A 24,673-nucleotide genomic window follows, 5' to 3' on the forward strand; every position below is an offset into this window, starting at 1 on the left:
ATACTAAGCTTTCTATACATCCAACCATTGAACAAAATGGTTAAAGACCTCTGGAAACAATTTTCGTAGAACTACAGTATGGACTGGTTAGATTTGTATCAAGGGAGGCATTTCTTGACTTCAGGTGACGTTCATCTTTTGAGGTCTGTTGCTAAGTTTTCCTGAGGCGGATCTAAGTAGCCTGTCCTCCAGGGCTAATTTATCCCTCCTACAAAGACATGAGTCTCAGGGCACCTGGGTGGCGCAGTCGGTTAAGCGTCTGACGTCAGCTCAAGTCACGATCCCACAGTTCATGAGTTCGAGCCCTGCATCGGGCTTTGTGCTAACAGCTCGGAGCCTGGAGTCTGCTTCGGATTCTGTGTCTCCCTCTCTCTCCCTGTCCTTCCTCCACTCGCGCTGTCTCTATCTCAAAAATAATAAGTAAATATTTAAAAGTTTAAAAAAAAACAAAGGCATGAACCTCCATGCCTCTATTGATGGCCCCGGGGTTCCTCGAGACCTGCTCATCTCGTCGCCTGGCCTGGGTTCCAGGAGCTCCCGCCCACCACCCTCTGCTGGCCTCTGGGAACCTCCCCTCGGTGCATAGATGCAGACTCAGTGCAAACTCAAACTCAAAGGAAGCCTCTCGAGTATCTCCCCGTCTCGGGTGCTCTGCCCCACGGCCTCCCCGAGGCCCAGCCTCTGGCTCCTCAGTCCCACAGGGCACCAGGCTGCTGGCACTGCCCTCCACGCCAGAGCAGGGACACCGCCTCCAGGGGGAAAACCGAGTTGATCAGACAACTCGCTTTATCTGTTCCTGTCCTCCCACGCAGCCTCCTGTCCCGATGTCTAATCCACATGCTCCACATATTTCCTCCAGCTTTCTAGGTCTTTCTGGCAAAAAGAAAAGGGCTGGCACAGCTTCTATACCTACCGTTCCATCATGGCCAGCTGCAGAAATTCTGAAAACGGCTTCTGGTGTTTGGAAGACCACTTCACTTCCTGGAGACCCCTTAGAAATTGAACTTGAGAAGGTTCGAACAATTTGACCACAACAGATATGAACTAAGCACGTGCCAGCACCAGACCCCGGGAAGACTGGCTGGCCTGAGGGAGCGTCCCTGGGACTGGGGGCGAGGGAGGCACACCAGGGTGCGTTCCTGCAGGAATAGAGGCCACGTGGGGTCCAGGGCAGCCGAGCGAGGGGTGCCGGTCAGGACCCTTCTAGTTCTATAGCTGTGGTCTTGATCTTGGCATGAATGTATATGCATACAAAAAGTAGAATGCACAATTTGCACACACATGGCTCTACCCAAAGGGGGGTGAGCTGGGATTTCCTGCTGATAATACTCCCAGATAAGCCTCATTTCTTTTTTTTTTAAATATGTATTTATTTTGAGAGACAGAGAGAGAAAAATAGAGAGCACAAGTAGGGGGAGGGGGAGAGAGAGAACCCCAAGCAGCCTCCGTGCTGTCAGCCCCGAGCCCAACAGGAGGCTCCATACCACACACGGCGACATCACGACCTGAGCCGAAACCCGTCGGACACTCAAGTCGCCACCGACGCGCCCCCCAGGCCTCATTTCTGAGTAGACTGACCTGGGGCCATCGTCCCAAGCATCTGCCCACAGGGCTTTCTATTTCTGGGGTTAAAGGGCTTTCTTCTGAGTCCGTAGATCCTCCTAAAGCCAACGTCCAGGAAGTCTGATCAGTCGCAGCTCGTGTCAAGGAAAGGTGCCCGGCCCTCAGGACCGCCAGGTGGCCAGGCCTCCTCTTCCCGTGCTTTGTACCCCTCGACCCCGGCCCTTCTCCTCCAGTTGGGGTGACTGGATTAGGGCGGACACCCGACCAGAATAACAAGTCCACACACTTGACAGTGACCTGGGGGGGCGGCTCACCGGGAAAAATCCCTTTGTTTAAGAAGTACAAACCCATAAACACCAACTGAACAAGGCATTTAGTAGTGAGAGCTGAAACCCAAGAGGCACGTAAAGAGACGAGCCATGAGTCAAATCTGGGGCCCTGCAGGGACAGGGACACGACAGGCTGTTACTTGCTGAAGTTGCACATGACAGCCGTAAGAGCAACGAGAAACACTCGGTGGGCGGGTAGCACACGGGGACCGAGATGACAACCGGCCTCCCTAAAGGCACGGCCTTCCCCCTACCCCCCATCCCCACCCCCCCCAAGGCCCCAGGGGGGTGCCCCCTGCCAGCTGCACCCCTGCTGAGGGGCTGGGCTATCGCATCTCCCACCCTGGATTCCCAGAGGCCATCTTTATTCCTCTGTGTTGTCTTAAAAACAAGGCCCATCGCCCAGTGGAGACGCATCCAGAGATCCCTAACGCACAACAAAATGATCACCACCGCTCCTCACAAGGATGTTGGGGCCCATCGCCCAGTGGAGACGCATCCAAAGATCCCTAATGCACAACAAAATGATCACCACCGCTCCTCACAAGGATGTCGGGACCAAACACACCGGACTAGCAAACGTAAATGAATTGTCGCCCGGTCTGGCAAAGCGCAGGGCCAGGAAGACTCTGGCAGAAGTCTCAAACCGGCGTCCCAAGAGTGTATCCAATTCACAGACACGTTTTGTTTCACGTGTACGACAATTTTTAAATACAAACGAATACATCCTGATGTCTTGCTCCCCTAGAGAAATCAGAAGATGCCATGAGCCTGAGCTCGCGTCCCCAGACAGCAGTCATCTGGAGCTGAGAGGCAGCGCCCCACTTAGATGGGGCTGGGTCCCCACCCCTCCCAGGAGGACCCCCACGTGGGCACCTGACACACGCCCCGGGGAATCCACTCCCCCCGCCACCCCACCCCTGCTCTAGCAGCAATATTCCTGAGCTGATCTTGCAGAGATCTGACTTGGGAGCCAGACATCTTGGGTGCCCGCACCTGCCCTGCCTCCAGTTTGTGTGCGACCAAAACAGTCCCCTCCCTCTCCGGGCCAGGCTGAGCTGGACCTATCCCAGGTTATTCAGTGCCAGGGAGACAGATCCCTGGGACAGTCTCCAGCTTCATTCCAGCCCTGGGATCCTGGAAAACAGCCATGGTAAAGAAATCCCCCCATATTCTGTGTTCTGGAAACGTCTCACTATAAGGAACCCTCTACCCTGGTAGGATTCAGACGAGACTCACCAATGTCCCCCCTGTTCACTTAAGGCCAGACACAGACCCCCAAGTTCCCGCCAAATTCCCATTCTCTGCCTCGTAACTCATACCTGACCTGCTGTCCTCATTGATCGACAGGATCAAAACTGTCCTTAAGCAAACTCGGTTGAACTTCAGTCTCCCTTCCCCCCTAAAACTTGGACCTACCCTCCGCCGGAGCCCAAGACCGGCTGGCCTCAGGGCAGCACGCTCTTGCCACCACCCCGTCGCCCTCTCCTTCCCTCCCCACCCCCCCCGAACCAGCCCGGCTCTCCCTAGCTCTGGTTACGCTTCCTTATGAAAGAGAAGCCCGGCCTTGAGGTCCCTGCCATCACCCGCCCCGCTGCACACGCTTCCTAATAATCTGTCTTCAGCAAAGTCCACACGCGCTGTCTACTTGCACACCTGCACAGAGTGCCGCCATCCCTGGGGACCCTGTCCCGGCAGAAGCAAAGCCACATCGGGGTCCCCCCCGCCCCACCCACCTCCTCTCCCTGAAGCCAAGACTCCTGTGGCCGCCCTGCGACACCCTCCTGGCTCTGCGATTTTGCAGAGGAACACAGCGTGTTTGAGCCCCCGGTCCACTCTCCTACACACGACCGCCCCGTCCTCATGGGCCAGGGCTGGGGGGAAGCGGGGCCCACGTGGGCCCACGGCAGGGGCTGCATCACAGCCTCACCCAGGAGGGGTGGCCACGGTGGGGAGCCCCACTTCATTGGCGTCCAGCTCCCGGCGTCCTGCCCCAGGCCACCCCAGGAGCCAGCCGGAGCCTGGCCCAGAGAAGTCCTCCCCGCCCCAGACCACATGCCATGGAAACAAGGGAGGGGTGGAAGGACCACTGAGCCACGGCCACGGAGAGAAGTAATCTGAAACCATCACCAGAACCGGATGGAAGCAGGCTGCCACTGCACCAAGGTGCCCGTCGTGGTGACAGCTGCCAAAGGCAGACTGAGCCCGGGTCTGTCCCTCACCTGGCCTGACTCTGGCTGCTGGCCAAGGGGCCCACCTGGTCCTCGGGCACCTGGGCGGGGTCCTCCTCTCCGCAGCAAGAGCCTGAAATGTCCCCATGGTCCTTCGGCCTCAGGTTGCCGCTGACACCTGAATGTCACCTCACGGTCACATGCAGCGTGACCTTGAGCAGGGTGGTCCCCGACACCCCCGGAGCTGGGTGATGGGGCCTGAGAGATGGAGAGGTGGGCCCTGGGGTGCAGGAGAGTGGATCTTACCTCCGGGGTACAGCTGTTTGCTTGGAATGCAAGGTCCCAGGAATGTCCTCGGGGCTCTCTCTTGACCCCCAGTCCCTCCCCAACGGCTGCAGGGGCTCCCACAGGTACAAGCACGTTCTAGGACCCAGTGGGTCCAGCTCCTTCCACCGTGTCTCTAAGTGCCCAAGGACGCACCTGTTCCTGGCTCACCGTGGGTGGCCAAGGTGGCCTGAGCAGGACCAGGTCTGCATCACCTGGGACAGAGGACCCGGAACATGAGAAGCCCTTTGACGGGCGTCAAATAAAAAACAAAATGCAGGGGCATCTGGGCGGCTCAGTCGGTTGAGCATCCGACTTCAGTTCAGGTCATGATCTCGCAGTTCGTGAGTTCGAGCCCCGCGTCGGGCTCTGTGCTGCCAGCTCAGAGCCTGGAACGTGCTTCAGATTCTGTGTCTCCCTCTCTCTGCCCCTCCCCCGCTTGCACGCTGTCTCTCTCTGTCCCTCAAAAATAAACATTAAAAAAAGAAAACACAACGCAGACTTGGGGGAGGACAGACTTTATTCAGGGGATAGCGGCGGGGGGAGGGCAGGGGCTGGAGTGATGGGGGGACCCCTCCCAGCACAAAGCCTGCGAGTGTCCTGGGGGGTGGGGCGGGGCAGACGCAAGGAGGAGGAGAGAAAGCCTGCAAGGAAGGGGTGGGGGCACAGCGGGGAGGGCCTCGGGGCAGCCACGTGGTTTGGGTCTGGCTCCGTCTGGGCCTGTGCCTTTGGAGGCTCCTTGGGGCCAAATCGTTCTGAGAGGTTCCGCCAGGAGGGACAGACACGTCTCCAAATCTGAGAAATTGAGCAAATGTGGGCAGCCGCAGACACAGTCGCCCGCGGTGAGCAAAGCTCAAGGTCCCGTAAACCAGACCCAAAAGCAGCCCCATGGCGAGGCAGCGGGAGACCCCGGAGATGCCTCTGCCGCGGGGCGGGTGCTGTGGCCTGACTGTGCCCCCCAAAAGTCACACGCCAAAGCCCCTCACCCCCAGTGTGATTCTGCGTGCACATGGGGCCTGTGAGGGGTGACAAGGTGAACTGGGGCCCTGGTCCCGTAGGGCTTGAGCCCTTGTGAGAAGAGGAGGAGGTGAGGACAGCGAGCCAGAGTCCTCGCCAGATGCCGAATCGGTGGGCACCTTGATCTCAGACTTCCAGCCTCGAGAACTGGCAGGAAGCACTGTGGCCGGGGCGTCCCCACCCCCCGGTGTGGCAGCCCGAGCAGACGAGGACAGCAGGGAAGGGGACGCGAGTGGAGGTCCCCCGCCGGTGGTGGCCCCTCTCAGCACCCTGCCGCCCTCGGGACGAGGGTCGGCTCCCCGAACCGCTCCCCATCACCCATGCGCCTGGGAAAGCCCTAGAGCGAGAGGTGACCTTGGCCTTTGCAGGAAGGGGCAGACGACGTCAGGTCCACAGCTGGGCTCAGTGGCTGTCAGCACCCAGATGCCAGGGGTAATTCTCCAGACACAGCAGACACAGAGCTGTGAGCTTGGGTGGGAGGAGATGCCGGGGGGCCCCGGGGCCAGAGCCCCGCAGGATGAGGGCCGGGGAGCTTCTTCAAAGCCCGAGGCAGGAGTCACTCCTACAGCAAAGGATGAGCGCTCAGTCCTGGGCTCCGTTACGCCTCTTTTGCGCAAACTTAATTGGGTGGCAGTTTTATACAGTTCAAAAATTAGCACCTCCTGCATTAGCATAGAACTAATTGCTGTTGGGAGAAAGTTCATGGCTAATGACTCAAAGGTGTAAAAGAGGGGCACCTGGGTGGCTCCATCGGTCAAGCGTCTGACTTCAGCTCAGGTCAGGATCTCACGGTGCATGGGTTTGAGCCCCGCGTCAGTCTCTGTGCTGACTGCTCGGAGCCTGGAGCCCGCTTCGGATTCTGTGTCTCCTTCTCTCTGTCTCTCTCTCAGAAAGAAAGAAAGAAAGAAAGAAAGAAAGAAAGAAAGAAAGAAAGAAAGAAAGAAAGAAAGAAAGAAAGAGGTATAAAATAAAACCTTTATGGCACGGCTACCATTTTATAAATGCACGGTTTACTCTGTGCCCATGCCAGCTTCCCTTTGGGGCTGTATCTATGGGGTAGCCCAGGAAGTAGGGGTCCCAGATGCTTCCTGTGCTAGAGAAGCCCCTCCTCCCCAGGCACCAGGAGCCCTCCCCCACCCCCACGCCTGGACAGCACACGGGTGTCTCCTTCCTGGGGCGTAGGGATCCGTCCCCTCCCACCGGCACACAGGAGCCCGTATGCTGACTGCCACCTACTCTCCCACCTGCCATCCCTGCTCCTTCCTGTCGCCCCCGCCCCCTACATCCTTGAACCTGACATGGATGTTCCTGCCACCCCCCCAACCCTCATTGACTAATACCAGGTAAACAGTTATTGTCAGCAAAACGACATCAGAAAATCCATGCTTCCAAGAACACTCGCATTACGGTGAGCTCCCACATCTCATTTCGAAGACAGGCTAATTGACAGGAGTGGCTGTGGGTTGCGGTCCCTCAAGTCCCCCTTCCCAGCATCTCTGCATCAAAGCCCCATGCTGCCCTGCCCTGGGGTCCGGGCGGTGACGTGGTTTACGCTGTGCCGTACTGGGTGTTCACCGAGCCCCTGGGGGTGGCCTTGGCAACAATCCCCAAGCCACAGGTAAATCACAGGTATGCCGCCATTCCCAAAGGTGACTTTCTAGCCTGAGAAGCGTTAGCCCTCCTCTGGTGGGTGGACATGGCCGTCACATTGGGGTAGACCCCTTTGTTGGGGGAGGAGGCCAGAGCACGAGCCGAGACACCTGGGCGGATCCTTCCTGCCCCGAGGGCGAAGGGAGGAGATGACAGGTGGCCTGGTGGAGGCTGCCCCTCCCAGAGCCCGTGCAGCCTGAGCTGGTCACCTGCATGTGGCAGTGACCCCAGCCCCTTCCTCTGCCGTTGAGGGTCAGATCCCAGTCCAAGGGAGGAACAAGGAGGAGGAAGCCTGACCAGTGGTGACCCAGGGCCAATCCTGTGACCTAGACCTGGACGCCCACGGGGCAGGCCTGGCGACCACACTGGGGGCAATAACTGGACGTGTGAGTGTTCGCAGGAACAGCCACGACCCTGGGAGCCAAGGGGGCTGGAGCCATCAGAGCCGCTCTGCCAAACGTCCCCTGGGGGGTACAACGGGCTTCCATTGAGAACCGCCAATACGAGGAATTCCAGAAGTCAGAGCGAAAGGCCAAAACAGGAAGGACGTGGGCAAAGACGTCCAGGGGGCTGAATGCAGGACTCCGAGCGCGGGGACGAGGCACAGCTCGCCAACAGCCAGGGAAGCACACACCAGGGGGCAGCACCCACAGCCAGGTCACCTCGGACAGGACCGTAAATGGAGCTGAGGTCGTCGTGCGGCTGAGCCCGGGAGGCCCCAGCCGCAGCCACTCCATCCCGAGGGCCCTGGGGACACGGAGTCACGCCCCCAGCAGCATGTCCCGTAAGAGCCACAAGTCAGAAGCCACTCCGCTGTCCACCAACCACAGAATGAGGGACTGGGTCACGGGCCACGCCCCGAATACTACACGGGCAGGCGTGCTGGCAGGGACAGGCCAGGGGGACGAGGGGCACAGGACCGTCGGACACACGCAGCGTAAAAATAGGAAATCGTTTTCAGTCCTAAAACCGTTCGGGAAAACGGTCGTGAGGGAGAAGTCGTTTTGCACACTCTGGATACGAAACAACACGCCGCGGTTTTGGCACAGAAACAGACAAATACGGCGGAACAGAATGAGGCCGGAAAGCTCAGGGGGAAAAATAATGGAATCCTTACTTTTTCTTGCCTGAGTCCCGGAAGAGCTGAAGACACCGAGCCGGATTGGGCTTCGCTTGTTGGCAAAAGGGAAGAACCACCGCGGGCTGGCAGAGGGCGGTTGGCACACGGGCCCTCTTTGAGACGCAGGATGCTCGCAGACCTGGCGGCGGAGAGGGGAGGAGCGCGCTGCGCCCGGGCTAAACGGCTCCCAGCCCGCCCAGCTTCCCACAGGGAAGGAAGCATGTCTGCTAATTAGTGCGATGACTGGAGAGGTTGGAAGGGGCCCCTCTGGCTAACGTTTCAGCAGAGGCGAGGGGAGGGGAGACGCCGCAGCCCTAAAAGGGAGCCTTACCGAAAAAAATAAGACAAACGGCAACAGGGAGCCTGCGCCTCAAACCTCAGGGAAAGAGTAACTTTCCTGCGTATTGGGTTCCCTGCCCCGGGGCCCCAGGGGAGCCACCCCACGGCTCACTGCTCAGCTCTAAGGGAGGAGTGCTCTCTGCCCGGCCCGCCCCCGACTCTCTGATAGATGGGGTGCCTGGGTGGCTCCGTCGGTGAAGCGTCCAACTTCGGCTCGGGTCACGATCTCGTGATCTCAGGATCTCACAGTTGGTGAGTTCGAGCCCCACGTCGGGCTCTGTGCCGACAGCTCAGAGCCCGGACCCTGCTTCCGAGTCTGTGTCTCCCTCTCTCTCTCTCTGCCCCTCCCCGACACGCGCTCTGTCTCTCTCTCAAAAATGATTAGACATTAAGAAAAAAACACACTTTTTTTTAAAGAAAGGACACCGGTGCCAACTCACGTCATTAATTTCGTGACCCACTAACAGCACATGACCACAACTTGAAAACTACGATCTCCCCAGGGGTTTCCAACCCGGGAGCTGGGAGCACCCTGCAGTGAGTGTGTGTGTGAGCGTGCATGTGTGCAAGCACGTTTGCGTGTGTCTGTGTCTGTGCACGTGCTTGTGTGGGGGTGTGTACACGTGTTTGTGTGTGAGTGCATTGTGCAAGCACATGTTCACACGCGCGTCTGGGTGGGCGCACACGCTTGTGTGAGTGTGGCTGTGCGTGGGTGCAGTTTTCCTGAAAGCGAGTTTGTGCTTTTCCATCACGTTTCCTCTGAACCCACTTGTCCACATGCCCCAGTCGAGGAAACCGAGGTCCAGAGAGGCTCACAGTGGGTCCAGGCCGCACCGGGGCAGATGTCCCACCTCCCAACCGCCACCTAGAGCTCAGCCCGGTCCCTTCTGAGGTGCCCAGTGAGGCCGCGGCCACCCCAAAGAGGAGGCAGGCCTGTTTGGTCTGCCCCAGCCGCATTTTGCCCGCGCTGACCCGAACGCCGGCCATGTGCTGACCACATCTGCCAGGTTGCACCGACTCTGGGGCCCTGGACGGTGGCAAGAGTGACGGCTCAGGTCGACCTCAGGGTGGGGGAGGACCTTGCAAGTAGGCCGTGACCTCACGGAAGAGCCGAGAGGCCGGCCGTGGGCCCAGCACCCTCTGCGTCGTAACTCAACCCTCGCCCAGCAACCGTGAGCTCTGCAAAGAACCCATCCGGGTGCAGTCTGGGGGTGGGGCGCGGGCTTGAGCTGCTGAATGACGAGTCAAAGGACGAAACCAAGGAGTAAAGCAGGAGGGCCATGCGCAGACAGGACGGCATGACAACGGCGGGCCAGGGCCGAACACGAGTCGCCGGAGGCCCGCCGTCCAAGAACCCCCAGGCCAAGTGCATGAATGTTTGAACAGGTCTCCCCAGGGACGGCTCTGGTTACCTGAGCCGGAGCACCTGCTCACTGGAGTGGCTGATTAATGACTCACAGGCCACAGGGGGCCGCCCTGGTCCCAGAGACCGGCTGGCTCCGGGCTGCAGGATCTGAAGCTCTGAGCCGAACCCCAGCTCTGCCCTGGGCCAGGGGCCCCGGCCTCTGGGACCCCATTTCCGGGGGGTGTGGGATGGTGGCAGTGACACCTGCTCGGCCCGTCCACGGCCTGACCCCCGCCTCCCCCAGCACCCAGCGTCAGTACAGGCCAGTCCCGTTTCCTCCACCTCCTACGCGAGGGGCACTGACTCCAAGCAGGACCACTGGGGTTATGGCGGAGGGCTCCAAGGTCAAGCAAGTGATCGACCTGCCACCTGGCTGATCCAGTTTGATTATTCTGATCACCATTCCTGGAGGTCACACTGGGACAGCCCTCACAGAATCTAAGGTCAGGCCTGTCACGAGCGATGAGCTGCACGGACGCTCTCACGCCTGCGTACCAGGTGGGAAGCGTTCAGCTGCGGGTAACAGAAAAGCGACCCCCACTGGCTCACGTAGGCCAGGGAAATCCAGAGGGAGGGAGGAGGCGTTTCTGTGAGGTGTCCCCAGCTCGACCCTGTTCTATGTGTGGGCTTTGTCCTCACGCTGACAGCCAGGCAGCTGAAGCAAGCCAGATCCATATGTGACGGTGTCCAAGGAGGAGGGAGAAAGGTCACCTTGGGACATGCTCTTCCAAGGGTGAGAAAGAGCCCCAGACACCTCTTCCTGCACCTCACAGATCTGGACTGAGTACCCAGCCCTGACCCAGGCTTTTATGCAGGGAAACACCAGGTGCTGACTGTTTAAGGTGCCCGGCCCCGGATTCACAAGCAGAGCACAGGGGCTCTGGTTCCAAAGCCACACGACCACCCCTCCGTGGGGTAAATGGTGAGATGGGGGGTGCTGGGGCACAATGTCACGCCAGGACACAGGACACAGACCAAATGATGGCTCCCTTCATTCCTGGACCCAAATGTCCCCGACATCGCTAGCGTGAAAGACCGTCTTCCTTCTGATGTCCAAATCCCCAAACCCTGAGTCTACCCACTTACAGACACCCTCCCAGGCCTTGGGAAAGGCTTGTTCTCCCTAAATAGTGGCCCCGAGGGTAGCTGAGCCCTTGGGTGGCGCACCCCTTAGCTGTGTGACCTGAGATGCTGCTGGCCGCTTGTGCAGGCCGCGTGCCAGCACCTCGGTGTCAGGCTCGTGTGCCACTCTGCGCCACCCGAGGGCACGGACCCCTCCCTCGGTTCCCCTCAGGGATGGGGATGTCTAGCGGAATCTGTAACCTGCCACAGGATCTCACTGGGGGCTTGGGCACTTGGCGGGAACCTGATGTGAGCTACATCTGCCTCCCACAGGAGACGATCAGTCACCCACCGCCCCAGAGAGCACGCCTCCTTCCCCAAGTCCAAGATCCATTTGCTCAAGGTCCCAGCCACTGCTGCCCCCTCACCGCAGGCAAGACGTGCCTCTAAAACTCTCTCGCCCTACCCAAAATTGACCTCTGCCAAGGACCATTGGTTGGGTAAAATCAGTGACTATTTGAGAGACCTCACCCCCCCCCCCAGGGGTGGGGTGGTCTTTGCTTTAGATCCCCCATAAGACTGCAGAGCTCTATGGTTCAAAACTAGTGCATTTCCCAAGATCTGGTGTATTTATTTGCCCTGTTTCTCTGTGCCTTTATTCTCCTCTGCTATGTCATTTTGTGTCCATTAAAGGTTTTTGTAAAAATCCTTTTATTCCATCCATCTTGAGTTACCTTTTTCAAATGTCAGCATGTACCCCTCTCTCCCCTGCTCCCAAGTAACACAAAATCCTGGTCCACTTCAATCCCTTCTGATATAGATCTTTCCTAAAACCATCAACTAGAATCCTTCCATGAGAGTCTCTCAGTTTTTGTGTACCTGAAACGTCTACATTTTGCCACCATGCTTGAATGACAGTTTAGCTGGGTATACAATTCTAGGTTAATAGTTTTCTCATGCAATTCAAATACAGAATTCTTCTGTCTTCTGGATGCATAATTAAGTCATTTTATTTCAGCACACATAAGTCCTCTCACTGGAGAGACATGAGCTCCAAACCTCTTCCCAGCACCAACCAGGTGTTGGACTCTCCACTAGCTCTTTCCCCATACAGCTGCTGCTGCTTCTGGGGCTTTATGGAGTCTTGGTCTGCATATGCACACTTCAGAACTTCAGGGATTAGCCAAAGACTGGACTGGAGATTGTGTCCAGTTAAGGGGTTTCTCCCTATGTGGCTTTTCTGAGAATTCTTCCTAAGTTTCCAGGCATTCTGGCAATGCCAAATTCCAGCCTCTGACCTTTCCACCCAATGTTGCCATCTTCTGCTGGAGCCCATCCCTTTGTGGGGTCTGGGGAGGGCCCTCAGGAGAAAAACTTTCTTTCAAACTCCTTTCAAAGTTCACACCCCTCCTGGGTTTTTTTGTCTACTTTATGTCATTTTCCAATGCCTTCGAATAACTATTGTTTCCTTTTTTTTCTGACGTTCATAATCAGCAGGAAGATTGGTGAAACAAAACCTTCTCTGGAAGCTGGAAGTCCTTGGCCAAGTTGATTTAACCTGAAGTGGTGCCAGGTGGGACTTCATCAGAGCTGGGGTGGATGATGCAACCTCAGGGTGGAACCCAGAAGAGCACAGCTTCGGGACTGACCCAAAGACTTCTCCTGCCCTTTTCTTCCAGCACTTTGTTGTCCTTCTAATGCCCAGTGCTTGCAAAGACCAGCATGTCCCCCAGCAAATGAGGAATGGAGAAAGAAACCATTTTATGCAAAGGAAGCAAAACCTTCAGAGACACAGATCCACTAAAACATGTCTGTAATTTACACCGCTCAAAGCTTCCAGACGTGCCAGGAACAGTGCCTGGCTACACATTTGCAGCACCACTGGGGACCCGGAGCAAATGGACCATCATCCCCAAGTGCAGACAGGGATCTGTACTGTGCAGAAGACACTGCGTGCAGCTTTGGGGGGTTGGTTTCTCACCTCCCCTCATCGAGGATTGGAGATGTCTTGGTTCCGATCTCCCCCAGCGCCCCAGGCTTCCGGCTGTCTATTTCAGCTGTGAAGCTGATACACCGGAGCTCTCCAACCAGGGCAGTAACCTTGGAGGACCCCCTAAAAATGCCATGCCCTTGAGGACAGGATGGATGTCTCCGCAGGATCTGTGTTGTGTGTTGCTGTCGTTGCCATTGTTGTTGCTTTAACCTCCACTCACCTGCTGCAGGTCGACAGGCATAGAAAATGATGGACATTGGCCAACATAGACTTGTTAATTAGCTACATTAATTTGTATGTGATTTTTCCACCTCCACATTCCATCCTGGGGAATAAAAAAAAAGTTTCTTGACTGCAGTCCGACCCTCCCTCAGCAAGATGGTTAACACCGCCAACTCCCACAGCCCTGCTTCAGCAGGTGCACACAGGTGCAGACCAAGCCACAGGGAGGTCACTACCTGATGGCTGTGTCTTCCCAAAGGCACCTGCACATCCTCAGGGCCTCGGGAAAAGGCTGCTGTTGGCATATCTGGAAACAAGTTTGAGCCAAAGGAGATTAGCCGAGTTCTGAGATCAGAGGACTGACACACAGTGACGCCATTACAGGGAGACAGACCTCAGGTCAGCCCAGTGTCCTGTCCCTGTGTCTCTCACAAGGGGCGGGCACCGACGATGCCTTGCCACCACCCTCAGCCATTCGGAGAGCAGCAGAAGCCTCAGCTGGGAAACCACCCTGAAACTCACAAAGGCGAGCTCATCCCTCCTGCATTGACATGTGCAGTGACCCTGAGGGCAAGAGGAGAGAAGGGAAAGTCAAAACAGAGGAGGGCGTCGGACAAAGTACCCGAGATGGGAAGCTTAGAAAAAATACACTAAAAACCATAAGGATAGGCAACGAACGTGCAACATCAGTGATGGCAGTGGAGCGTGGGGAGGGGAGGTGGGCATCACAGAGGACAGGGACAACGTGGGCCGGCTCCTCGCCCTGCCTCAAATGACGACTGCCATGTCTGTTGTCCCCACTGGGCATCCCAGCCATGCCTTTGGCCTTGACCAACAGTCTAGGTCCTGGTACCCGGGCAAGGACCTGGACGCCCACTGCATGCGGCCCTGTTCCGTGCGAGCGCCTGGCGTCATGTTACCGCGGATCCTCTCGGCTCACACGTCCCCACGCGTGTATCCTCTCGTGGATAGCTGACCCCTAAAGCGGCACCTGGGTGTCATCTGTGTCTGTAAGACATCACCCAGCGTGGCTCCACACGCGAATGGAGCACAACACCTGCTTCCCGAACACGATGACCACATGTTCTCCAAAATAACTCACCCTCCGCACCGTTCAAAGCACGTTGCCGTTCCGTGCTCTGCGATCAATCAAGGGCTGACGAAGGAGAGTCTCTACGGACCGTCAGTAGGAAAAGGCTTTTCAACTCTTACCCGTTCGATGTGAGGGGAGAAAACAGCAGGGAAGTATCTCTTCTCGGCTTTTTTAGGCAGCCTCAGAAATCTAGGAAATGTAGCTGAAATAATTCCCCCTTTAAAAGCCACGCTCGTGGGGGCCCGCTGTCGAAGTCCGACCGCCTCGGCGACGAGTCAGGAGGTGCCAGCCCGCCCCCTTCCAAGCGAACCTCCCCTCCGCCCGTCCACTTGCTAATTTGCTGAAAAGCTCCCACTGTATTTGCATGTTCTTCCATCCAATTTAGCCTGATCACAACTTAGAACAGGTGCAACTCCAGCAGGCGACCTGAGCAATCAGCCAGGTCCCGCCGTGGGGCGCGTGGGAATTCATTTAAAGGGGCTTTGCCCGCCTGCGGTTGGCACAAACCGTGCGGCCAGCCCACCCACACACAAGAGAGTGAGGCACGAGAACACACATCCGCCACGGTCGTCCCCATCGTCACCTTCCTTTAGCGGACACTGGGCACCCAGCCCCCCTGAGGGACTACAGGTGTACCTGCGTGAGCTTGGGCCCGAGGTCCCCGATGCCACTGCTGGCCACGAAGCCATGGCGCACATGCACCGGGCCACCCCACGGGCCCCGGGGCCACCGCCCTGACCCCACACCAGAGCATCAGCGGCAAGAACGTGGAAACTGCCGGCCCGCCCACCATTCCACCAGGGCCCCAGGGGACCCCATGTTGGCACCGAAGAAGAACCAGGATGGCCTGGAAGTTCAACCCACAGCCCCAAGCTGGCCACGGTCACACTTGGCACTGACACCTGCCTGTGAATCGACTGGTGGCACGGCCACAGCCCCCCGCTCGTGCTGCCCTGGGTTTCACCTTCACGGCGCCCCTCGCACTTCAGGCACCACAGCGACCGCCAGCTTCAGAGAGAGCCCGTCCACGGTGCCCTGCCCATCCCAGGACCCCAGCGCCCTCCTGCCACTCGTGCCCACCTGCCAGATGGGACCGCCCCCGATGGCGATGACAGTGATGGTGCTGAGGGTGATGACGACGGTGTTGGTGGTGACAGTGGTGACGATGTCGTTACAATTCACTGAGAACTTACCCTGAGCCGAGTAATAAACACGCCAGGTGTCGCATATCCTCTTTTAATCATGAAAACGATGATAAGACGGACATCATTAGACCCATTTTCCAGAAGACAAAGCTGAGACAGAGAACCAACAGCCACAGGACCCAGGCCCGTCTGCCCCAAAGCTCATGCCCCTCCCGCGGCCCCTGCCGAGCTGCGTGGAAAGAGGCCAGGACGTTGCCCTGAGGACCAAGAGAGGAGCACTCCCGGGGAAACACGGGTGGCTGCGAGGTGGCCCTCTGCCCCTGCCCTCCCAGCGCCCTGGCTCCCGGACTCCTGTGCAAGGACACTTCGTCCCCAGGTGCCCCTGACTCTTCGTCTGCAACCTCCGTGGAACTGTTCTATCTAGAGACTCCGCCCCCGTCCCCATTCCCAGGTGCACTCAGCTTCCTTCCTTTTTATGTTTATTGATTCCTAAGAGAGTGCCAGTGGGGGAGGGGCAGAGAGAGGGGCCAGAGGGTCCGAAGCGGGCTCTGCGCCCACCGCACAGAGCCGGACGCGGGGCTCGAACCCGCGAACCGCGAGATCATGACCTGAGCCGAAGTCGGACGCTCAGCTGACTGAGCCCCCCGGGCGCCCGTCAGCTTCCGTTTTTGAACTGACACATGCTCACCATAGAACGTCGTGCAAGTTCAGGGTGTAGGCAGCATTTCTTTGACAGGCTCACGCGGCGTCGTATGACCACACCATGGTGCCAGCTACCGCGTCCATGGCGTCACGTCATTTTTACGCTCTGGCGGTGAGAACAATTAAGATCCGGTCTCTCAGCAACTTTGGAGCTCGGAGCGCAGCGTTAATTGCGATCGCCGCGCGGTGCATCGGGTCCCCAGGGATTCCTTCTCCGCCGATGGCAAGTCTGTGCCCTCAAACGACACCCGCTCAGCTCTCAGCGGCTGCTGCTCCGGGACCCGCCTCCGCCCTGTGCCTTCAGCCCCCCAGGAGCCGTGGCGCTCCGAGTCGCCCCAGCGGGGCACGACTGCTGTCCCCTCCTGCCTCGCACGGGTGTCCCGGCTCTCTCCTCCCTATCTCGTGCCCTCGTCTGTTTGCTTTATCTGAAGAGGACAGGGAAGGCTTCAGGGGTCCGGGGCCCAGCGGCCGCAGCCCTCCCTAAGCCCCGGGGTATCGAGTCCAGGCGCAGGGCCCAGCTCTCAGCTCTCCCGCCACGGCCTCCCCACGCCCCCGCTGTGCGTCCCGCGGTCGTGAAGGGGGTCCAGCTGGTTAGACGTGAGGGGGGGCCCTGCAGGAAGTGCGCGAGGCCCCCCGCGGGGCCGAGGGGGAGTGGGGCTGTGCCACGGGGTGACGGCGCAGCCTGCAGAAGAGAGTGTCCCCCCCCAGACTCCTTATGCAACCCCAAACTGAGGCCCCACACCCTTAACCTCCTTCAAAAGCAAAGAAGCTAGAAAATCCCAGGGCCGTTGTCCGCTTCCCAGCACGAGTCCTGAGCCTGCCGGGCCCCGACGGCCGGGCACTCGGGGCCCGCCCCGCGTCCACCCTGCCCCACAGCTCACGGTAGTGTCACCCAGCGGGGCGAGTCCGTGTATCCAAGCCAGTTTGGGGGTGTCAGGTGCTCCCCAACCAACTGAGTGCTCCCAGGGCTCTACCCACAGGGCAGGGACCAGGAGGGGAGGCCTGGGCCCAAGAACCCACCGGGAAAGCTGCCGGCCGGGGTGGGGGGGGGGGGGTTCTCCGTGAGGGTCCCCGGAGGTACGCGGGGAGGGGGTTGTCACCTCAGCGAGACCCACCTGGGTGCGGCCGGGGAGCCCTTCGGGAACGGTGCTCCCCACTACCACCCCTATGTTTACCTGAGCCTTCGCTCCCCACCCCCACACGTGCTGTGAGGACAGACAGATCCCTGCGGAGAGAAGGCCCGCAGGCCCTTGGCCAGCAGGGACGAACAAAACAGCAGAGCCTGGCTTGAGAGCCAAGTCCTGCCGGGGCCCCGGGGCGACACCAGCTCTCAAGGCACACAGATGACTTTAAAAGGAAAATCCGCCCTCGTGCCCCAAACACAAACCTCTCCTGTTGGTATAATGTGAGCGGAGCGCACAAGGGGCAAGAGTGAGTTCCTGGAAAGCCCCTGGCAGAGACTCTCAAAGTTGAGCCCCGGTGCCCGAGGCAGGGGGAGTATCCCACAGGGCTGGGCTCCCTGCTTGGCTGTGAAAACAAAGGAAAGGGAGGGGGGGGGCTAGACCCCCCCCCGTGGTGGGCCGATGGTGGCCCCAGTGCCCCATGCCTCCCTGCACCCACGCTCTCTGCACTGTGAACCCCGTCTCCGCCATCAAGAGAAGCCGCCCTGACCCGGCCGGCGCTCGTGGCCCTGGGCTCACCATCCACGAGCCCTGTGACCAGAAGACACCCCAGGGACGGTGCCAGCTTCAAGCCTCGACTTTGAGAGACTCGAGCACTCGAGGCTCTCCCCCCGTCCCCACCTGGGCTGTGATGACACAGCCCGCCGGCCGCAGGAGGAAGAGACCTCGCGGGGCAGGCACCGGCAGAAGCACAGACACAGGCCGGCCTGACGGGACCCAGAGACACGGGGGAGCCCGGCCGAGCCCAGCACTGGCCAGAGGCGTCGCCGCACGACCTTGAAGAGTGACGTTCTCGAGCCCGTGACCCAAACCAGAGCTGCTGTTTACGGGGCCCTTACTGGGTGGTCAGAGAACAGCGAACTCCGGAACTAAGCAGTTTGGAAGGGGTGCCTGTTGGGGAGATCAGGACGGCGGGCTCGGGTTTCTTTTCTGTTTTGATGTTGATTTATGTTGATTTATGTTGAGAGAGAGAGCATGAGCGGGGGAAGGGGCAGAGAGAGAAAGAGGGAGACCCACAATCCAGAGCAGGCTCCAGGCTCTGAACTGTCAACGCAGAGCCCGACGCGCGGGCTCGATCCCACACACGGAGAGATCACGACCCGGGCCGAAACCAAGAGCCAGACGCTTAACCGGCCGAGCCACCCGGTTGAAGCCCTCCCCTCCGCCCGCACCCCTACAACCGTACAGGCTGCGTCCCCCCCCCCACGTGCCCCCTGAGGACTGAGGAGGCCCAATCACCCCACGTGACTCCAGGCTGGCACAGGGGCCCAACAGGTGCGCGTTGTCCCCCTCCCGCCGGAGGACACGGCCCCTTGCTCCGGAAGAGGCCGCGGAAATAAAGGGACGCACGGGAAGGCTGGCCGTGAGGTCAGACAGTGGTGACCAGAATGAAAGCCCTCGGCCCCAGTGTCAGCGACGAGCCTGTGACGAGCCACCGACTCCGAAGGCCCGTCAGCTCTGCGGCACGAGCCAGGCTACCCCGGTGGCGGCGTGCGGGGGCCTGGGGGGCCTGTCCCCCTCGACCCCAGGTCTTCCTAAGGCCTTGCTCTGTCTTTCCACACAGGCCCACCCACCCCTTCCTCCCCCACCTCCCTCCCTTCCCCCACAGAGCGTGTTCCAAAGACAGGGCGCCCCACCCCCCCAGGCCCAGGCCAGCCCAGGATGCAGCAAATGATCCATAAACCGCAGAGGAATGGACAGGTGAACCAGTGAACCCATGCACTGAACTGCCTCGGGCAGACGACACCGTGCACGACGGGGGCCGGGTCAGGTGACCAACACGCGCATCCCCCAGCCGACCACGCCCCGCGCTCCTCGAGCGCACGGAGCCTCTGTAGACAGACTCCGAACTCTGGGCTTCGCTTCAAGGGGGACCCGCCGGGCAGGGTCCGTGCAAGTAAAAGGCAGCGCGTGCCTGTGTCCACAGGAGCGGCGGCCCTCGTCTGGGCTGGGCTGAGGGGGCTGGGGACACAGCATGAGCCAGGCACTGTGCCACTGTCTCCTGTGCTGTGGACCATGAGTACCTACAGGGACACGGGGGCCCTAGGACGAGGGAAAGCACCGGAAGGGCTGTGAAAGGCGTGCCAGCTTCGCCCCTGGGGCAGGTGAGGGCACGGGTGAGCCCAGGATGGCCAAGCCTGGTCCCCAGACCTCCTGCACGTCTGTGCCCCTCCCTTTCTGGCCGAGGGAACCCCCCCCCCATCGGGTGGATCACCACGGACCTGCCCTGTTCTATCTGGTCCCCCAACAACCCCACCAGTCGGTGTCCGAGTTCACACTCGTGGCCAGAAAAGGCTGATTCTGAAGCAGCGACACACGTTGACCATGTGCCAGCCCCACGGGCGCCCAGGCTGGGCTGGTTTCGGGTGGCCTATCCAGGAGTGTCGGCATCCCAGGGCCACTCGGTGAGATGTGCCTGAGTCAGGGAGGGCCCCTTCCTCGGGGCGGGGTCACGACCTTACCTGGCTTGGGGGACCCAGGTGGACAGGAGTAATGAGTGGATGCAGGAAACCCGCCCACGCAGGGGTGCGCTGGGGGCCGGAAGCGAGGGAGGGGACCCGGGCCTGGGCTGGGTCCTGGCCTGCGGGTGCCACGCACGAACAAAGCAATAGGACAGGTGACTGCCCCCCCCCCACCTCCTGCCTCCTGCCCCCGCTGCGGGGTGGGGCTCCGGAGTCAGCCTCCCCCCACCCCACCCTGGCCCTGCCCGGCCCGTGGATGTGAGTAAACGGGACACAGATGACGCCCGCCGCCCGCGAAACCCTCTGGGGAAGGCCCTGCCTGCCCAGTCCAGACCCCTCCCCGCCTCCAGCGCTGCCGGAAAAGCAGGTTTGGGTGGCAGTGAGGAAATGCCCTGCGTCCCTGCCCCCTCCAGGCCCCGCCTCCCTCCCTGGCTTTCCTGTGACCCATGGTGCCTCGGTTTCAAGTGCTGCGAAATGGGTCCATCAGTCGGGCGTCTCTGAGAAGCAGCCAAGCCCCCGGTCACGTGCGTTACTCCCTCCCTGCTCCAAGCACCTGCTGCAGCTTTGTGAGCTCAGCGGCTCGTCCTGGCCTGTCCCCCAGCCCGTCCCAGACTGGAGCCGGTTCTGAAGGCGCACAGCTCAGGCGTTGAGATGCCCTGTGTCCCTCCCTCTGGGGCTCCGAGTCTGCATCTGCCCCGTTCAGGCACCCCTGGACCCCAGCCCTGCCTTCTTCTGCACTGGCCTGGGTGCCCTGGGGACCTCCAGACCGGCGGCAGGGAGCAGCTGGAGAACCTTAGAGATCCTGACACCCTGCTCGCAGGGAGAAGGGGCAGGGTCCCAACTCTGCCCGCAGCAAAGTGCCCACCATTGACCAGGCCCGGAGGGAGTTCATTGCAGCGGTTTGGATGGGCAGAGGGCCTTTCCCACACCCAGTTCAGGCGCTGGGGACCGGGCCGCACTGCTCTGCCCCGACAGGGCAGGCCCCGGGGCCCCGCCCTTCCGTCCAGGCTGACCCGCCAGGCGGTACCATGTGCCAGCCACCAGGGTCACCTAACACCAAGAGAAAGAACACAGTAGTTCAGGCGCATTTTATTGAACTTTAAAACGACGAAATTCATTGAACTCTCTGCTGTTTTTGATTTGTCACATTCAGACTCCGTTTCCACGCACAGATCAATGTCTGTTCACATGGGGTAACGATGCCCATTTCTGGGGCAGAGATCTGAGACCAGTGGGCACAGAGCCTCCCGGCCCCGCCCTGCAGTTTCGGGGGCCCCGCCCCAGATTCGGGAACTGCCCTGCTAGCTGCTTCAACAAACACAGCTGCAGGTCATTGGGAAGTTCAGCTCACAGGTGAGCTAGGGCGCTGCGGACAGACCTACACGACCGGGAGATCACCGTGGGTCTCAAGGGCTAGAATGAGCCGTCCGGGGCATCCCGACGGTCACCGAGTGGTCGTCACCCTCGGCCCTGGGCAACTCAGTTTGCTCACACTGGGCAGGACGGGTTAGCTCCCCCTTGGAAGAGGCGGCCACATCCTATGTCTGGCCTTGAGAAATATCTGGAAGGCAGGAACACCCTCCCCTACGCCTTCCCGCTCACCCCCAACTCCCGAAATCATCCTCCCCGGAATCAGACACACCCCTCAAGGACTTCCTGTCCTCAAACTACCTTTCTTTTTTCTCTCTCCCACCCAGACAATGTCCCACTCCCTCACACCTGCCTAACCCAGCAAAGTGTTAGGAAACATCAGTGGGTTCCTCTTCTAATTCAGACTCAAGAGTAAATGGTTGATGGGGCCTGCAGAACCTGACAATTAACCTAAGTGCCCCTCCAACGCATAGAGAATCGAGACAAAGCCTGCGCGTTAGAATCACCTGAGGGCGTTTCCAACATACCTGTGGAGGCCCGCTGGGACTATATCCAAGCGGAGGGGGACGCCCTGGGATCGGTAGTTTTATAAGCTCCCCAAGTGTTTAATGTCCAGCCAGAGCTGAGAACCACTGAGTTCAGGGGCAGTTCATGCAGCAGAGGGAGGAACAGAGGTTGGGAACTGTTCTTTCCACGGCGATCACCAGGACTTCTCAGCTTGATGCCCTGATGGCCACACTGCCTCTAATCGCCACCACACTCATTATTCATTCCACAGTATTCGTAGAGCACCTACTCAGTGCCAGCCTCCATCTGAGGCCCTGGAGGAGACAGCAGCGAGCGAGGCAGACCCAACTGCTGCCCCGGTGGGGCTTGTGGCGTGGGAGGGCCTGAGAGGCAGCCACGCCTTGACATGGGGTCCTCCGCCCAGGCAGGAGGGAGGGAGCCGTACAACCAGAGGGAACTGCGTGTGCAAAGGCCCTGGGGCAGGGAAGGAATGATCTGAGCTGAGGACAGGGGGGCACGTGGGGGTGCCTAGCTGGCCTGAGAACCAGCTTTCTTTCTCCTTGGAATCGGACGGCTTCCGAAGATGCTGGGTCCACTCACGTTGAGCAGGACTGGACGGTTCCTTGAACACTTTGACCGTACTTGCCGTGTTCCGGAAACTCTTCCGGGCACCTCTGTTGGGTCTGTCCTGGCCTCAAGATCTGACGGTGAGACTCTGGAGGACAAGTCTGGAGAGCGGGCGTTCCCCCACAGCACGACGTGGGTGCCCACGTGCCCACAAGGTATCCAGTGCGTGTTGTGGGAGCCCCTCCCTGGCTGGTGAGGAATCACTCCAGCTGCTGGGTGGGGACAGGCAATGGGAGGGTCAGGGTGAAAAGGCCCCACGAGGCCCGTGCCAGCATCCCATTTGACAGATGCGGAAACTGAGGCGAGAAGCCCAAAGCTCCAGGCTGGGACTTGGCTGGGACCCGCCGTCCCTGAAAGCAGGGCCCCGGCTCTCCCGCTTCGCCCCTGTCCTCACGGCAGGTGCCTCTGTGCCTGCCCACAGCCCCCCCCCTCGGACCAAAAGGACCAACAGCACAGACTGACCCAGCTCCAAACCACCCACGGTCCCCGTGGTGACAGGCCACAGATGAGGAGGCCCCGTGACAGCGGCTGGCCCGGCAGGGGGCGGGGGGTGGGGGCGGTGTAGGAGGGAGCCTGCGTCCCCTCATTCCCAACCCCCAAGAGGCACAAGGCTCAGCTGTGGGGGTGTCCTCCCAGGTCGGGCAGGGGAGAGAGGGGAAGCCCAGGCAGGAAATGAGGCTGTAGTGTGACCACTGTCCTCCCGGGTCACGAGGACCACGGAATCTGCTCATTCCACATGCTTCCCTCTCCCAGGATTCCCTCAGGACGGGGATGGGGGTGGGGACTTGCCGAGTGACGTCTCCAGCCCTGCAGCCCCTTCTTGGTCGGGGCTTTCCTAGCTGGCAGGGGCCAGGGCCACACCTGCCACCCCCACTGGGAGGGGCCTCGGGGATTTCTCTCCAAGCCCAGGGCTGAGTCATCCGGCCATCCCAGGTTCAGAGGAGAAAGGACCCAGCCAAACAAGCTGGGCCCACTCAGAAGGAGCCCCAGGACCCTGCCAGAGGCAGCAAGGACTCACCTCCCGTCTTAGCAGCCAGAAAGTTCCTCACCCCGTCCAAACCTCAGTTGCTGTCCATAAGGTGGGGCCGGTACGAGGACCTGCCTTGAGGGCTTGGACTTGAAAAGCATCCTTGCTGGGACCAAGCCAGAGGCTGGTCAGCCCAAGACCCCCAGTCCTCGCCCTGCCCGGCCCCACCCCACCTTCTGCCAGAAGATCACCAGTGTTGGGCAGTTGTGGGGGGTCCAGGCCCCGAAGCAGGGGTGCGTGAACTCCCCCACCCCCAGGCTCCTCCGCAGACGCCCCTCATCCCCGCCTCCCCTGCATGGTCTACGAAACCAGAGGCGCCAGGGTTTCGGGGCTGGAGGGGAGGGAGGGCCGATGGCTTCACCAAGGTCATCCCGGCAGACCTAACACAACAGACGTGGCTCAGAGGCCGTCCTCGCTCTTCAAGCGCCGCCCACTGCCGCGTCGCGTCCCTGGGGGGCGGTTGAAAGGTGGGTCGCGGCCCCTCACCTGCGGGACGGGCACCTGCGTGTGTAGAAGGTCCCCAGTGACCGCACGCACAGTGGCTGCTCTAGAAAGATCCCCCGGGGGAGCACGAAGCCGCTTCAGTTCAGAAGCGCAAGCCTGGGGCACCGAGGGTAAAGACGACCGACAGGACTTGGCGCATTCACGGCGGGACTTCAGGGGGCGCGGCTCCCAGACCGGGGGGGGGGGGGGAGAGGAAGGCAGACCCCCACCCCAGCGGTGGCCAGACACCAAGACAGGAGACAGCAAGCAGCCACGGGATCGTGAGGCCTCGGTGGCTGAGAAGCTGCCCCAATCCGCCCACGCCCGCGTCCGCATCCTGGCTCCTGTCACTCCTGCCCTGTGGCCGGGAGGTGCTTCTGGAAGCCCCCGGACCAGCACCTCAGAGCCTGGTCCGCTTATTGCCTCCGTCCAGGACAGCGCAGGGGCCCGGCCGTGTGATCCCCACCCCTGATCTCCGCACCTCGCCTGCCCCGGCCGACGGAGTGGGAGCCCGTGTCCCTGCTCCCTCGCGGTGGCCGGAGGCCTGGCGGGGCAGGGGCGGCTGAGCCTTGGGGGGTGCACCACTCACGCGGCCCTGTGCACTCAGCACGTCCGCCCGGGAACCTCCGCCGTGGAGAAGACGCAGCTCTGGGTGAGGACTCGCGGTTCCTTGGTTTCTAACGGGGACGTCCTCCTGCTCAGTGACTTACCCACCCCTTCAGGGGGGTGAGCTTCTCAGTTGGCCCTAAATCCCATGACTTAGCGAGAGGAGAGACGGGTATGTGAGCGCACCTGGTGTGGGCGAGCTGGGGGCGGGGTGGGGGGGTCCAGGCGATCTTGGCGGGAGGAGCCCTCAATGCCCAGCGGACTGGACAAGAAG

This window comes from Leopardus geoffroyi, chromosome C2 (assembly GCF_018350155.1).
Source record: "Leopardus geoffroyi isolate Oge1 chromosome C2, O.geoffroyi_Oge1_pat1.0, whole genome shotgun sequence".
NCBI lineage: Eukaryota > Metazoa > Chordata > Mammalia > Carnivora > Felidae > Leopardus > Leopardus geoffroyi.